This window comes from Prunus mume, linkage group LG2 (assembly GCF_029339155.1).
Source record: "Prunus mume cultivar Tortuosa linkage group LG2, ASM2933915v1, whole genome shotgun sequence".
Classification (NCBI taxonomy): Eukaryota; Viridiplantae; Streptophyta; class Magnoliopsida; order Rosales; family Rosaceae; genus Prunus; species Prunus mume.
In genome coordinates this window covers 10,791,988-10,808,623 of record NC_142699.1, presented here as the reverse complement: position 1 = coordinate 10,808,623, position 16,636 = coordinate 10,791,988, and the positions used below count along the sequence as shown (strand labels likewise).

The 16,636-nt window shown below is 36.9% G+C and overlaps 2 pseudogenes across 2 annotated transcripts; one reads left to right on the top strand and one right to left on the bottom strand.

The window, feature by feature from the left end:
- Positions 1-10,488: 10,488 nt before the first annotated feature.
- Positions 10,489-12,702, top strand: LOC103320308 (patatin-like protein 2; annotated as a pseudogene). The gene is made up of 7 exons (XR_016124410.1): positions 10,489-10,766; positions 10,872-11,054; positions 11,202-11,391; positions 11,510-11,671; positions 11,773-12,075; positions 12,192-12,364; positions 12,485-12,702. The product of XR_016124410.1 is annotated as a patatin-like protein 2 (transcript).
- A 1,161-nt stretch (positions 12,703-13,863) lies between these two features.
- On the bottom strand, positions 13,864-15,739 carry LOC148919602 (patatin-like protein 2; annotated as a pseudogene). The gene is made up of 6 exons (XR_016124409.1): positions 15,519-15,739; positions 15,210-15,391; positions 14,920-15,109; positions 14,631-14,793; positions 14,201-14,505; positions 13,864-14,040 (listed from the first exon to the last, which is right to left on the bottom strand). The product of XR_016124409.1 is annotated as a patatin-like protein 2 (transcript).
- Between the last annotated feature and the right edge of the window lie 897 nt (positions 15,740-16,636).

Below are 16,636 nucleotides of genomic sequence, written 5' to 3'. Positions count from 1 at the left end.
AAAAATTTCGTCCTCGAAATTTCATACCTATCACTCCAACGAGTGTGGGTAATGGGCTTGTCTCTACCACTCTGGTTTCCTAGTATCCCCCTCCACAACCCGAACCCCCGCATGAAGAAATTTCGATTCAAGGGTCACTCAACTTCAAAACATTCCTTCGCTGAGGACCTTGAAACTAAAATTTAATCTACCACCCTAGGCAGACTCATTTTATTTTCATCAATTATTTACAAGCCAACAATTCCTCGTGTCACTACTAGTGACACCCACTCGCAGGTCTCAATGACACAAGGTCGACTTAAGCCGCATTCCTCGCAGGATTCAAGAGGCATTTAGCCACCCTGATCCGCATTAATCGCTCCACAAGGTTCGAGTACCCCTAGGACTCTTGGGGCAATCAAGCATGCCGCTTAACCAAGGCAACGTTTATAATTTTTTAGTACCTAGGGTGGTTTAAAATAAATTCTAAAATACGTATAATTTTTCCCCTTTTAATCCTTTACTCCTATCGCCAAACATTTTCCTGCTTCCTACGCAATTCTCACCTCAAGCATGTAAAATATAACCTAATGCCCTACTCTTGTCAATCGCAGCATTTGAGCCCCCACGAATGAAGTAACTCTCCACCCAACATTTTTACTTCTCCACTTTAATTTGTCACGACCCTCCTTGGTTGGGCTCACAACTCTTCCATTCCCATGTAACTTGTCCATCAACTTTCTCTGACAATTTTACCTCGTCTCAGCTGATTCAATACTTTCAGCTCTTCAGCTTTCCTTTCATAGGATATTGAGATACGACAACTTGGATATACACGTTTCTAGAAACGTGACACCCTTAAGTGTAATCATCAATACCCTAAATCCAACAATGTCAAATAATCCTCATCCAAAGTCCACGCATGGTTATTATGATCACTCAGAGGTGATGCCCCAAAAATCCACACCTCAAAGCAGCAAGAATCTTGCCTCAATTCATCCTAGTTCATAATGAACTTCTGTTGGAACATAAATCCGTTCTTACAAACTACTTGCCAGTGTACAACCATGTTCCTTCATAAAATCTATAACTTCCACCACCCTTTCATACTAACCACCATGACGGAAATTCAGTACTAAGTAATCATAACAATCTCCACTTACTACCATACTCATACTCTCCACATTCCCCTTAATGTTCCTTGCATCTACGAACATAAGGTTCATTATTTTTTCCATGGTTACAATTTTACACCGCATCTCAAATACCATTGGTGACGTCCTCAGCGTCGAAAATGTGTCATTCCGAGATGGCACCCATCATGATACCCAAAACATAAGGATGCACACAAGGTGCGGGGTCCACCGGAAATTGAACCTAGATCTCTGATACCAATTGATGAGACTCCGCCCAATTTCTCGTAACTCGGGATGAATCTCAGTAGAATTCCCTACGTCACCTCGATGTCAGGCCCACCTACTAAAACTGTGTCCTCTTTTGCCAAAAAGGACTAAGGGCTTGAGATTTTCTGTAGGAAATTCGGAGGAGTCTCATCTATAAATTGAACATTTCCCAAAATTCCAACATGCATAAAACATAATTTAATAACACCAACTGGCAGCAAGCACAATATAATAACATGCAATTCACATAATCGGCCTTCGACCTTCAATATGTTTCGAAACCAAACTACCCACAAAGCTCTTGAACCAAAATATACTTTAAATAAGGCAATTACTAAACTTAAACGTAATTATGAACGCCGGATGCAAATTTACACCATCGAACTTTCCCAATTTTAACATATGAGGTTTTAACCTCCTAATACAATCACATCTCGTATTCACTAGAATTTCAGGACCAACGTCAAGGTCCGCACCATATTCAATAAAACCACCTAAGTGAAGTTTAGCCCGCCTGCACTCTAGGCGCTATCCTAGGCTGCCTATGTACCCGCCAAGGACTGCCACACGTAGTTCTTCCTAAAACCCTTTACTTTAAATCACATTCACCAATCACAATCTCACATATCTCCCCATACGCTGATCTACCAATGCCATGATAGGGTGGTCAACACGACGGCTACTCCTACGACATGTGTGACTCACAATCAGTGACGGTGCTTACACGGGGTAGTCAATATCCGGAAGGTACATAGGTAGTTCGATATCACTTCAAACTGACAATCTAAACTCTTTTTATATCCTTGCCAATACATATAAATATGAATTAAATCTACTATTGTATAAACCTCAAACCCGGTATAGCATTCGATAATCCCCTAATTTCGAACCATAACTAATATCCTAATCCCACATAACCAACATACAATCAAGGCATGTCACTACGGTCATTTTAATCTTCCTAGGAAGGTAACACTACATAGGAAGTCTCACGGTCAACCCAGGGTCAAACTACCCAACCTTGGTCAAACGGGCCCACGGGGTCCACGACCTCCAGATTCTGATATGAAAGTTCCTATAGGTTCTGCAAGGTCTAGGACACATGTCCTGCAAGTTTGGTCCAGATCGGACTGTCGAATCGCCATTTATAGCACGATTGACGGCATTATAACCCTAGCCCTAGGGTTGGCATTCTCGGGAGTATCCGACTCGCTTACGATCCGCCAAATCCTACACGATTCTAAGGATGTCTAGATTTACATATAATAAAGTCAGGACCATCCCATGGTCCAAACCTAGTGAACCCGGATAATGCGCAATATGCGATATCCGCTCGACTCTAACGGTATTCAAATTGAAGTTCGAGCACACCTGGCGCGCTCGTGAGGACCTAAGGATCACATTGGGATGGAATGCCCTTTCTACGGTGCCCACGCCGCCACACGGATCGACACGCGTGGGTGTTCAAAGCGATAACCTATAGCCGAAAAAACCCAAAATCACGGCTCAAGATTCCTACCCTAGGTATAACACCTTATTTGGAGTCACTTTTGTTCTTAGGCATACTCCAAAAACTGTCCGGAAGTGGCCGGAATCACTAACTCAAAACCGGCCGAACCCTAATTCGAAAATCAAATAATCTAGGCTAAAAATTAATGAAATCCTACCCATCCATCAGCTAGATTATGAGGAAAGGATAGATTTTCATACCTGGATCGTCAAAAATGGTGGCCGGACGATGGAGATCGATCAGCGAATTTTCCTCTTGCACTGGTCGGTTTTCGTGAAAATCTGTGTAGCACCCCGACTCCAAATTTATTCATATTTTAATTAAATTAAGTGAATTATGAATATACCCTTGGGTTAAGGGTAATTTTGGTCATTTTCTTATCCGGAAGGATTTTGAGACATCGAGTGGTTTGGTTGCGTAGGTGGTACTGAGACAAATCCGTAGACTTGTGGTAAGCTTGAATCGGAGTTGTAATGAAGATTTGGCGATCAAAAGTAATTCGGTGGCAAAGGTAATTATTTCATAAAGGGTTCTAGAGTGAAAATCAGATTTTTCACTCTTACCCCACATTTTCTCTTTCATACAGTATTTAAAACCCTCTTCCTCGACTTTCGCTTCACTGAATTTCAAAGCGGCAAGAACTTCGCCGTCCGACCTCCATTTCAAAGTGCCATCACTTGCAAAAGCTTCATCTATTCCTCCTCTACCCAGCACACCCATTTTCTCTGATCAAAAACTCAGAACGGATGGGTGGCAACGACGGAAGTTTCAGCCAAAATCATTCGCGTCAACGTCACCAAAGAATAGTTTCCGCCATCGCGAGCTACACCTGTCACTTGGAACATGTAGCCCTCCTCTCCTTCTAGCTATTTCCTAGGTTGTGCGACAACAATGGTGACAGTGGTTGCCGGATCAAAGCCGTGAAGTTCCGGGTTAAACCGTGAGTTTCCGGCATCGATTCCGGCCACTTGCCGTCCGAATTGGACTTGGCCGTAGTTGAATGAAATGCTCCACTCGTTGACTAGAACTTGTAGCCGGGAAGGTGGCTGATGATTTGGAGATTTTCCGTCGCCATAAATTTCTCTACACACCCACGCGCTGGCGGCGCTTGTGGCGGCGCATGGGCAAGGGTGATGGAGCTGCAATACATTCTGATGAGATCCTTAGGTTGTCACGAGTGCGTAGGATTTCGCGGATCTCAATTCGGATGTTGTTTGACTATCAAACGGATTTGGCGTATATTGTGTGTTATCCAGAGTTCGATAGGTTCTAACCGTTGGATCGTTTCCAAATTGAAGTATGTTGATCTAGGTACTCTTAGAATCCTATATGAATTCGCGGATCACGAATCGGAGCCCCGAATGTTGCCAATTCAATAATACAAAATTTGTGGGTTAGCGTTAACCGCTCGATTGTAAGCGATTTCTAAACCTGAACCGGACTTTAGGATATTCCATTTGGACGCTACACACACCGAAACTTGGGGATTTAAGTATTTTCTTTTGTGAATTTCCATTTCGGGTGCGTGATATTAATTAAGGGTTCATATCTCGAAATAGGTGCTCCGTTCGTGTCGATCGACGTAGAGCAGCGGTGACCTCTCGGGCCCGGGCAGCTTGGGATTACCTGTGAGTGGACTTTGTTTTCAAGCATACGCATGGTTTTATGGATAAAAGATTTGTGCATATGTTTTAAATGGTATATATGATTTAATAATTATTTGGTTCATGGATTTGGATATTCTTATACGCATTGGCAATATATTTTGGGTATGGTTATATTTGAGTATTATGAATATGTTTATATGAATTTTGGGATGTCTATCTATATTGCCTATGTATAGAGTATGAGAGGTTGTGGATGTGAGTGGAGAAAAGATTGAGTTTGAGGGATGGTTGAGAGATGTATGAGTATGCTAGATGAGTACCATCCCTTGGTTACTAGGCTTCCCACACATGTCGTTGGCTATGTGCGGTGGGTGTGGGAAGGCATGAGATTGTGGTTTCCACGTGTCGCTGCGCGATATGGGAAGAGTATGTTTATTGCTTGATTCATCACACATGTTGGTCAATGCGGTGTGTGAATGATGCGTCGCGCCGCGTAGGACTTGTTATTGATATGTGGCTACACGTGTCGCTGCCGCCGCCGGCTAGTGAGCTACGAGTCTCCCCCGCGGTTGGACCTACATCATCCGGACGAGGTTACTCCGAAATCCTGATACTAGCCAACAATCCCCCAGCTGGATTGTTTTCAGGTATTTGGGATATATTTACTGCCATAGTATGAATCTATACCATAATTCGATGATCCAAACTCACAGTAAAAATCGATAATTAACGAGTTGAAGTGAAAATATATATGGTGCAGATGATACATTGAGAAAACAGTATCTTCAGTGGATATTGCTACGCAAGAAAACTTGAATAACCTTGTAAAAGTTGGAGAGAAATTGTTGAAGAAACCAATTTCGAGGGTGAATTTGCAAACCGGTATCTATGAGCCTGCTCATCAGGAAACAAATGAAGAAGCTCTCGTAAGGTATGTATATTTGATTACTCACCAATCTAATATGAGTTTTTAGCATGATCATAAATATGTTATATTGATTAAACATTACTAATCACAATTAATTTTCTTAATTAATCTGCACGTGTGTAGGGTGGCGCAAATTCTGTCCAGGGAAAGGAAGGTCCGTGAAATGAGATCACCACATGGAAAGGCTAGGCTGTAGCTGACGGCAACTCCAACTGATGATCACATATTGCTAATCTCGCACTTATTATTCCCTCTAATTATAATTTTTTTTAAAATTAAAATAAAGCACTAAATAAATAAACAACCATATGGTGAAATTAGTGCTAATAATTAATTCATTATTGTTCATATTGTAATTTAGTACCAACCAGCATGTTGGCTACTTTATTTTAATTTTATTATACTTTTCTCCTTTTCTTTTGCTACTTTCCTCACATCCAATTAACATAAATTTCCTTGTTTCTGTTGTGTACCATTCTAAGCTTTTGTGTGTGTTTTGTTTCTTTGGTTTGTTCCTTGGCCCACTTACTTACAACAAAACCAAAAAAAGAAAAAAAATACAAAAATACAAAAAAAAAATATATATATTCAAAAGAAAAGAAAGTCAATCTTTTGACGGGTCCGTATGAAAAAGAGACAAATTCCATAAAGGCAAGGACAAATAAATAAATTAAAAAGTCTCTATTTGCTAACAATCGTAATCCAAGTTGACTATTAACTGGAAGAAAAAAAATTCATGGTTTCTGGATCTGAGACTCAGACCACAAAGGAAAAATGACCAAATGGTCAATATGCATGCTCCCTCCAACTGCTCTCACTATCTACTTCACAAGAATTTTCAAACCCTTTCTTTCAAGATTGAATTTTATATATGTTGGCACCATCGTGTATTCTTGTTTTTATTAATGAAATTCATTTTTCTTTGTAAGGAAAAAAAGATTAAAAATATATTTTTTGGACCAGCAACTTCTGTTTTATTTTGAAGTTTTAATTTGGACTAAAATGGATAACCACGCGCATTATCATTTATGGCTATCTATTCCCAATAAGTAAAACCGAAAATAAATGAATTAATAATCATAGTGTTGAACTTATTACAACAATTTTTCCCTCAAATTAATTAACACCAAAATTCAATACTAAAAATAAAATAAAAACTTAATGGCAAAACAAAAAGTCAGTAGTTGGGTTTTGGTTTTGGGTATGTCCTTGGGGTGACCTTGCAAGGCGAAGCCACTTCTGTTAAGTTTAGGATTCTTAGAATTGGCTTTCCTTGCCAAATATACACTTTCATGTAATTTCTCTTAGTTCATCTTTAGAAATTAGGCATTGGGTATTTGCTACAAAGTTGAAGTATGTTGACGCTCAAAAATGGTTCACTTTGAGGCCAACTTAGTGATGAGGTGTGATTGATGATGAGTGAAGGTGAGTACCTTCTGCGTGGAGGATTTGAGAAGCGATAAACATACAAAGAAATATAGTGGTTCATTTAATGAATGCTATTTCACAAGTATATTCTCATTATTATAATATATATTTACATTTGTATTTAGGCCCAAACTTAAATGTAAGAGAGGAATCATGACTTCAAGCTTGCCTAAGAGATCCTTTCTAAGAGAGTGGTCTCCTTTATAGTGATAGAGCATTCACTTCTTATAATATTCCAATGTGGGACTCTTTACTTTGCCTAGAGTTGCTTCTAGTTGCTTGGTCAAATATGGTATAAACAAAGTACATTGAAGAGATTATGTGTGAAACCCCGTATTTATAACATTGAAGAGCTTAGTGTGAAACCCCATATTTATAAAATTATATAGTTTGAAGATTTAATATTTTGCCATTTAATTTATATATTATATTTTATTAATTCTTGGAGGAGATAAAGGGCTTAGCTTGTATTTTCTTAAATTGGAGCAATACTTTGAATCGAGGAAGGGGTTTCTTGGGGGCCTTTTGCAGAGATTGATTTAATTAAATTTCGTGAGCAATATATTATGCATGATATTATTATTTGATTGCTATTGATATTGGGTGTTTAAGTGTTGTTAATTATCATTATATTTTATTAATATTGACATGATCATATGTTATCGGTGATGGTTGGAATTCTTGGATTGACAAAGAAATTATGGAAAAGAGGGTAATGGGAAGGTTCTTTTGTGAGTTGAGTCCATTAGTACCAAGTCAAGCAAGCGCAGGTTACATATAGATTAAGAAATGGAGTATAATTGTCAATTGGGTGATTTGGGATTGGAGATCAATGGTGTGGATAAGATGACTAGCAAAAGATGAATTATGGGATAATGAGATGGGTGTTAGCTGGGGCATTCGGAATCATAATGGTAAATGCATGGTATGGGACATGTAGATTGCTTGTCCTATTATATAGATTACGGGTTAGAATGAAGAGTATTATTATAATTATTATTATTATTATTATTATTATTATTAATGTGATATTTGGTTGTGTGATTGCATGTCGCTTAATTTAGTTATATCAATCTATTGTGGTAAGGTCTCATGTCTCTACTGAGTTTGTGATTGCTCACCCTTCAAAGCCTGCTTAATTTTCGTATGAATTAGTAGAGCAAGCGGTCGTAAATCGATTGAGGTTGAATTAGATGAGAGTGATAGAGCTTTGTTTATTAATTGTAAAGTTGTAAGATTTTTAGAGCTATTGTATAAGATAAATTTATTTTTAACTCATGTTTCGCCTTCTTTTATTTTGTTTTAGTTTTTATTTTCTCACGCAACTGGGCGTGGGTTTCTCAACCCCCGCTTTGCGCGTGACATTATGAGGCTACAAAACCAAGGTAATTTGTGCATTCATTTATAATGAGCTTATGAGACAACTTGAAAATTGGAGATTTAGTCTAAACACAAATTATATTTCGCAAGTGCACAAGGTCAATCGTAATATAGTTTGGCAAATACGAGGTCATTCCCACAAGGATGGAGTTCAACTTCCAATTAGTCTAACCTAATTTACTTCACAAAATACTTTAAACTACTTTAATTATATAAACAAGAAATTAAACACATAGCATACTCACGTAAACATGAAAGGGTTTATGAAAGAAAGATTTAATTACCAACGAGAATTAAAGACAAAACAAGTAGAAAGTCATGAAACACAGAATGAGAAATTCAAATTGATAGAAGCACTAGGACAATGAATTCAGCACTAGTAATCTGATCTAGCCTCTTATTCACCTACCTATTAACTAACCATTTGATGTTGTCGCTTGGTTTTCCTTTTTCATGAATTATATCTATGGTATTTATGCTAACTCGAATATTCCTACATGCAATTCGAATATGGTATTTAGGTCAAATATCAACACATAGAAACTCATTAAGATCAGTGAAAACCTTGAACAAGCATGTAAACCCTAGGAGTATGGTATTTACCCTAGACGAATTACAAATCCTAATCACAAGAAGCAAGCCTTAAATTAAGTATGGTATTCACTCTAATTTGCATCCAATTAACTCAATTAAAAGTCTAAATGGTGATCAAGCATCAGATAATCAACCAACTTATTAAGCATAGTGATTAAGAATCCAACATCAAACGGCAATCAATAGATAAGTAAAATAAGAAAACTAAATTATCATACTAGGGCTACATCATGCCCTAACAAAAGAAAATTAGTTACACACATGTATTATTAATAGCATTATATATAGTCGCAAAAGGAAGTTGGAGAAATAAAGTTTGCTGAAGACTTTTATTTTTCGATTGGGTTTATCTAACCGGATCCCATATTGTATCATTTACAGAGTTGAAAGAGTCGAACAAAGGAAAAAACTGAATTTTGGTATATTTAATGTCCGACCAAGCTATGCATAAACAATATTGCAGAAAATTCTCACATTCCGTAATGTGAAAAGTCTTATGAAATTTTGGTATACATGAGAGAAATTTCCTAACTTCTGGTAATTGCTTTTTTTCCCACTAGAACTGTCTTCTCGGTGTTTTTTCTTCTTCTTCTTGTTTCTTTAAAATTTCCCAAAGTGCTCACCCACAAATACTGATTGTGAAAGGTCTTGACCCAGTCTCAAAGATTCACATATATATATTTAAATTATATCTCAACATAAAGAAAAAGAAGCATCTTCAATTCATTTGAAGGAACCTCTTCTCCTCATACTTATCAAAGCTAGCATGTAAATCAATTGCCAAAACACCTATATAATACCAGCTAGCTACAGCTATATAGTTGAATAATAATTAAGCTAAACCTTTGTATCACCCAGTATTATTTTATTAAACTCTTCTGGACCTTTTGACGATTCTCCATGGAAGTGGCGGAACTTAATTAATGTTAAATACCACTTTGCACCCCTAATCTGTTGCTAATTCTTATGTAAGGGTCGGCTTTAGAGTAATTAGGTCTGGAGCACTACCCCTATGTAATTTTGGGAATTATTTATATACTACCATATTTTCATGTGCTATATATATATATATTCTCTCATGAGGATGTCAAGCGCGTTATTACTGTGTTGTGTCATTGTAAATAGGGAGGAAAACATAAAGGGGTAGTAGAAACTACACGGCATACGTCCGCACGGTAATAACGTCTAGACGTCCGCATATATAGGAGAATTTCTCTCTCTATATATAGTTTAAGATATTGGTCAAACGTCTAGACACATTTAAACTTTGATCACCATTATACTTATCATCAATCTTTTTAGATGTTTTGTTCATCAAGATATTCAACAACAAAATTTCCCCTTTTTTAATAATGGCTTCATAGAAATCCCTACAAATTTCAGGCCTAATTTTTCAACAATTGAGGTTGACCAATAAAAACAATACTGATCTAACCCATTGATTGTTAAAATATACAGCAGTACCCATATGTAACCCATTGTGTCCACATGACACGAATGCAGTGTTTAATTAGAAAAGTCTGACAGAAGTGGTCCAACTTAAAACTTGTTATAGCGACATGCATACAAATTTGGGGTCAAAGTTGGAAGGGGAAAAGATCTCTATATAAGGCATAGCTAGGTGCTCAAGGTTTTCTAAACTCAATTAATCCCATCATCAACAGCCTTCTTTAAGGGTTCAAGCTTATTCTCTCTGCAGTTTTATTCATTAGTTCATAATAAATAAGCACTCTTCCTTCCGAGTACCTCTCCTATACATTTCCTGTGTTGTGCAGCATTCTGTATGCCTCTCTCTTTCATCTCAAATGGAGAGAGCAAGATCATTTCTTCAGTCTCCCACTTACGGGAACATCGTCACCGTTCTGAGCATTGATGGAGGTGGAATTAGAGGGATTATTCCCGGAACTATACTCAAATTCCTAGAATCAGAGCTTCAGGTAATTAAGCATATATATTAAAACCCATAATTTAACTTTAATTAATAATGTTTAAAATAATTGTCTTGCTAATTTATTTTCACTTGAACTTTGCCACATATGCAGAAGCTAGATGGTGAAGAAGCAAGGCTTGCAGATTACTTTGATGTGATTGCAGGGACTAGCACTGGGTGGGCTTGTGACTGCCATGCTTACTACCCCAGATGAAAATAATCGACCCTTATTTGCTGCTAAAGACATTAACGATTTTTATCTCGAACATTGTCCTAAGATCTTCCCTCAAGACAGGTACCTAACAAGCTATTCAACTCAATGTCATTAATCTTGTGCATGTACATCAATTATTAGTATAATTAATCTTAGCTTGAACACCTTTTTCTTTTTAATATTATACATATATAGTGGCTAACAATCACATATATTTTGCTTGTGCAGCAACTATACATTGATTGGTGAGGCCATGGACATGGTAAAAGCTGTGTCAGGACCGAAGTATGATGGGAAGTATTTACATAAGATAGTGAAGGAAATATTAGGAGACATACGATTAAGTGACACGTTAACAAACGTTATAATCCCAACTTTTGATATAAAGCGGCTACAACCAATGGTCTTCTAGCATGAGGTTTGTTTTCATATCTTTAAATATATATATATATGTGTGTGTGTGTGTATATATATGCTTGTTTTGTTAAATCTAATATAGTTACATGGTTGGTTTTGTGTTTCGATGGTGATTATAGGAGAAAAAGAACACTAGCATAAATGCTTTACTGTCGGACATATGCATTGGGACTTCAGCAGCCCCAACCTATCTTCCAGCGCACCATTTTGAAACCAAAACTTCCACTGGTGAATCAAGAGATTTCGATCTCATTGATGGTGGCGTTGCTGCTAACAACCCGGTATATATATAATTACATTATGACCTTGATCTATAATACACCATGCAATTTCAAAAGCTTATTTAACTCTCGTTCATTATATTGTTGTTTTTTCTTATCAGGCTTTGGTTGCTATAAGCGAAATGACAAAAGAAATCCACCAGGGAAATTCTGACTTCTTTGCTATAAGGTCAACTGAGTATGGTCGGTTCTTAGTGATATCGTTGGGTACTGGTTCAGCAAAATCTGAAGAGAAATATAATGCCGATGATGCAGCTAAATGGGGTCTTTTGGGATGGTTGACGAAAGGGGGTTCCACTCCATTGGTAGATGTATTTACTCAAGCAAGTAGTGACATGGTCGATTTCCACCTTGCTACTGTTTTTCAAGCTCTCGACTGTGAGAAAAATTACCTCCGAATTCAGGTATTTGGGATATATTTACTGCCATACTATGAATTAATCTATACCATAATCAATAATCCAAACTCACAGTAAAAATCGATAATTAACGGGTTGAAGTGAAAATATGTATGGTGCAGGATGATACATTGGAGAAAACAGTATCTTCAGTGGACATTGCTACGCAAGAAAACTTGAATAACCTTGTAAAAGTTGGAGAGGAATTGTTGAAGAAACCGGTTTCGAGGGTGAATTTGCAAACCGGTATCTATGAGCCTGCTCATCAGGAAACAAATGAAGAAGCTCTCGTAAGGTATGTATATTTGATTACTCGCCAATCTAATATGATTTTTTAGCATGAACATAAATATGTTATATTGATTAAACATTACTAATCACAATTAATTTTCTTAATTAATCTGCACGTGTGTAGGGTGTCGCAAATTCTGTCCAGGGAAAGGAAGGTCCGTGAAATGAGATCACCAAAGGCTATAGCTGACAGCAACTCCAACTGATGATCACATATTGCTAATCTCACGCTTATTATTCCCTCTAATTAGATTTTTTTAAAATTAAAATAAAGCACTAAATAAATAAATAACCAGATGGTGAAATTAGTGCTAATAATGAATTCATTATTGTTCATATTGTAATTTAATTATTTTCTCCCAATAAATACCAACCAGCATGTTGGTTGTGATCAGCAGTATTTACTTGATTCTTTATTTGAGTTAGAAATCGAAGTATTTTAATTTTATTATACTTTTCTCCTTTTCTTTTGCTACTTTCCCCACATCCAATTAACATAAATTTCCTTTTGTGTGTTTTGTTTCTTTGGTTTGGTTCCTTGCCACGCTCACAAAAACCAAAAAAAGAAATTCAAAAGAAAAGAAAGTCAATCTTTTGACGGGTCCGTATGAAAAGAGACAAATAAATTAATTAAAAATTAAAGTCTCTATTTGATCATTTAAACAATGATTAAGTGGACTTGTTGGTAAGAATCATAATCCAAGTTGACTATTAACTGGAATAAAAAAATTCATGGTTTCTGGGTCTGAGATTCAGACCACAAAACAAAAATGACCACATGGTCAATATGCATGCTCCCTCAACTGCTCTCAATATCTACTTCACAAGAATTTTCAAACCCTTTCTTTCAAGATTGAATTTTATTGGCAACTGGTCGGGGCATAAAATAAACCATAAAATGGGATGCTAATTGAGTATAACCTTGTTTTCATATCTATGATATATATATATATATATAGCAATCGCCTTTTATATATAGAAGGAGTTTTAACGAGGCAACTTTATATATGTCGTCGGCACCACTGTGTATTTTTGTTTTTATTAATGAAATTCATTGTTTTCTTTGTAAAAAGAAAAAAAGATTAAAAATATATTTTTTGGACCAGCAACTTTCTTGTTTTATTTTGAAGTTTTAATTTGGACTAAAATGGATAACACGCGGATTATCATTTATGGCTATCTATTCCCAATAAGTAAAACAGAAAATAAATGAATTAATAATCATAGTGTTGATTATGATTATCATTTATTACAACAATTTTTCCCTCAAATTAATTAACACCAAAATTCAATACAAAATACAAAAAACTTAATGGCAAAACAAAAGAGTCAGTAGTTGAGTTTTGGTTTTGGAGTATGTCCATGGGGTGACCTTGCAAGGCGAAGCCACTTCTCTTCCGATAATAGTTTTGCAAACCTGCACAGTTAATTACAACTTTCTGTTATTACAGATTGCAAAAATTGAACACATAAATTTTGGAAATGAATATTTTGTTGGTTTTATTACCTTGTGAGAGCCTCTTCATTAGATTCATGTTTTGAAGGCTCCACCCTGCCAGTCTCCAAATTAACCCTGGAAACTGGTTTTTTCAACAGCCTTTCACCAACTATCAGAAGATCATCCAAATTCTGCTTATCGGCTATGTCCACAGAAGATACATGCCCGGTTAACGTGTCATCCTGCATTAATTTGGGCTAATAAGATAAATAATAATACGATTTGTAACACATTTACTAAGTACAGCTGATTCGGACTCATATAGTTTATTAAAGAGATAGTAGCCAGCAATGTGACCAGTAAATGTGGTCCGAACAATGAGTGATGAATTGGATTAATTACCTGAATTCGAAGGTAATTATTTTCTGAGCGGAGGGCTTGGAAAACAACAGAAAGGTGATAATCGACCATATCAGCACTTGATTGACTGAAAACATCAATTATTGGGGTTCCACCACCGCTGGTTAACCAATCTAACAAGCCCCATTTGGCTGCAGAAAGTGCATGGTATTTGAACTCAGCTTTTGCTGAGCCTGTTCCTAATGATATCACTAGAAACCTTGTATAGTCCATGGGCTTTATAGGGAAAAAAAATCTGAGCTCCCCTTGATTATTGTCTTTGTCACTTCACCAATAGCAAGTAAAGTCTGAAATAAGAGCAAAAATATAATCAATTGACACTAACATAGAGTTATTTGAAAACCAACTAGCTAGTGGTCGAGTGGTATTTTTCTTCTATAAACTTCGTTAGAAGATGTGCGAAAATATGTACCGGATTATTTGCAGCCACACCACCATCGATGAGGTTAAATTCTCTTACATTCCCCTTCTGGGTCCATGGTTTCAAAATAATGGGCTGGGAGATAAGTAGGTGCTGCTGAGGTTGCAATGCATATGTCTGAGAGTTTAGCATCGAAGCCTGGCTTATGTTTCACCTAACCACCCAAGAAAAGCACATAATTTTATCAAATAACAAACAGTAAAAGTAACATTAAACTGGTGATCAAAAAAATTAAGTCAAGAAGTGATATGATGGGTTAAATTCAAAGTAAGGGGACAACCTCATAGCTGGAAAAGATTGTTGGTTGGAGCTGCTTTATGTCAAATGTTGGAATGACAACGTTAGTTAATGTCTGGTGCAGTTTTTTGTCACCAAGTTTCTGCCCAACCAAGTCATGCAAATACTTCCCATCGTATTTTGGTCCTGCTAGAGCTTTGATAATCTTTGTAGCATAAGGAAATACTGGACAGCTGTTGTTTAAAAAATTAGTGCTTATGTTAGAATCTATTTTAACAAAAACATGTTCTGTAATATTTAACAACAATTTGGCATTTAACATGTAAACATTACTGTTTCTGGGGGAAGATTTTGGGGCAGTGAGTAAGGTAGAAGTCCTTAATATCTTTGGCAGCAAACACAGGGCGGTTGTTCTCATCTGGGGTTGCAAGCATGGCAGTTACAAGGCCACCAGTGCTTGTTCCTGCAATCACATCGAAATAGTCGGCGATTCTTGCATCTTCACCATCCAGTTTCTGCAACATGATCAAACATTTTGAGTACTTATATGACTTAGAAACAATGTTATTTGACATGGAATTATCGATCAAAGACATTATATGTGAATGCGTATGCAGAGGACATAAGGATTGAATAGTCTACCTGAAGCTCAGCTTCAAGGTAACCAAGGATGGTTCCAGGGATAAGCCCTCTTATTCCACCCCCATCGATGCTTAAAACGGTGATGAGGTTTCCATAGGTTGGGGCCTGCAAAGGTATACTCTTGCTTCTGTTCATGAGACTTGAGTTGCTGCTATAAGAGAGAGAGAGAGAGAGAGAGAGAGAGAGAGAGAGAGAGAGTCTGAATTCTAGAAGAGGGTTTGGATAAATATATAGCTAGAGTTCTTTGGTAAGTTTCCCTTTGACAGAAGTACTACAGGGGTATTTATAGCCAAGTCATTGGATTATGCATACATGTACCCAAAAAGTGTTAAGAAAAGTACAATGTCAATGGGTATGAATGTGATTCAAATTTTTTAATCCTTTGTAGTTTATTGGATATAGTTCAAGTTGGACATGTAGACTGAGAATGGAAATGTTCATTTCTAGTCAAACATTAGCACCTTTCTACAGGAAAATGGTTAATTATGGTTCCTCTAATTGTAGAATTGTAGGTGAGACTCCATGAGACTTGTAGGTGACAATGTGAAGCCATCTTGGAGGCTAATTAACATGATGCTGGTTAGGCCAATCCCCACTGAGGACGGCCATGAATTTCCTACCCTTAAAGCACCTCTATCAAGCATGCAGCCAAAACTTTAGCTTATTATAAATTTCAAGTTCTTCTCTGCGGCTACATACAATGAAGGGACATTATGATATTTAAGATTCCTTGTCAAAGGATTAAATCTTTACATGTTATGAGCTGATTCGTATAAGGCGGCGATGAACATTAGCAGTAAGATTAGAAGGGCAATCAGGAGGCCACAAGTTGCCAGTGTGATGGAAAATGGTCTTCCATTCAATTTTGCCTGCATTTGACTTCAATAGGATGATAAAGGGATGCTGAAAAATTTAATCAAGTTCTATTGTCATATGTTGTTCGTGGACTTCAATTTAGGGGGGTAACATGTTGTCTTATTAGCAATCGTACACTTCAACAACACAGTCATCAATCATTGTACAATAAAATGCTACTGTCAATAAGGAAGAGGAAAACCTTTTGGTTTCTGTTTTACCATGTGGTACAAAGCTTAGTAAACGCTTCCCTTTGAATATAA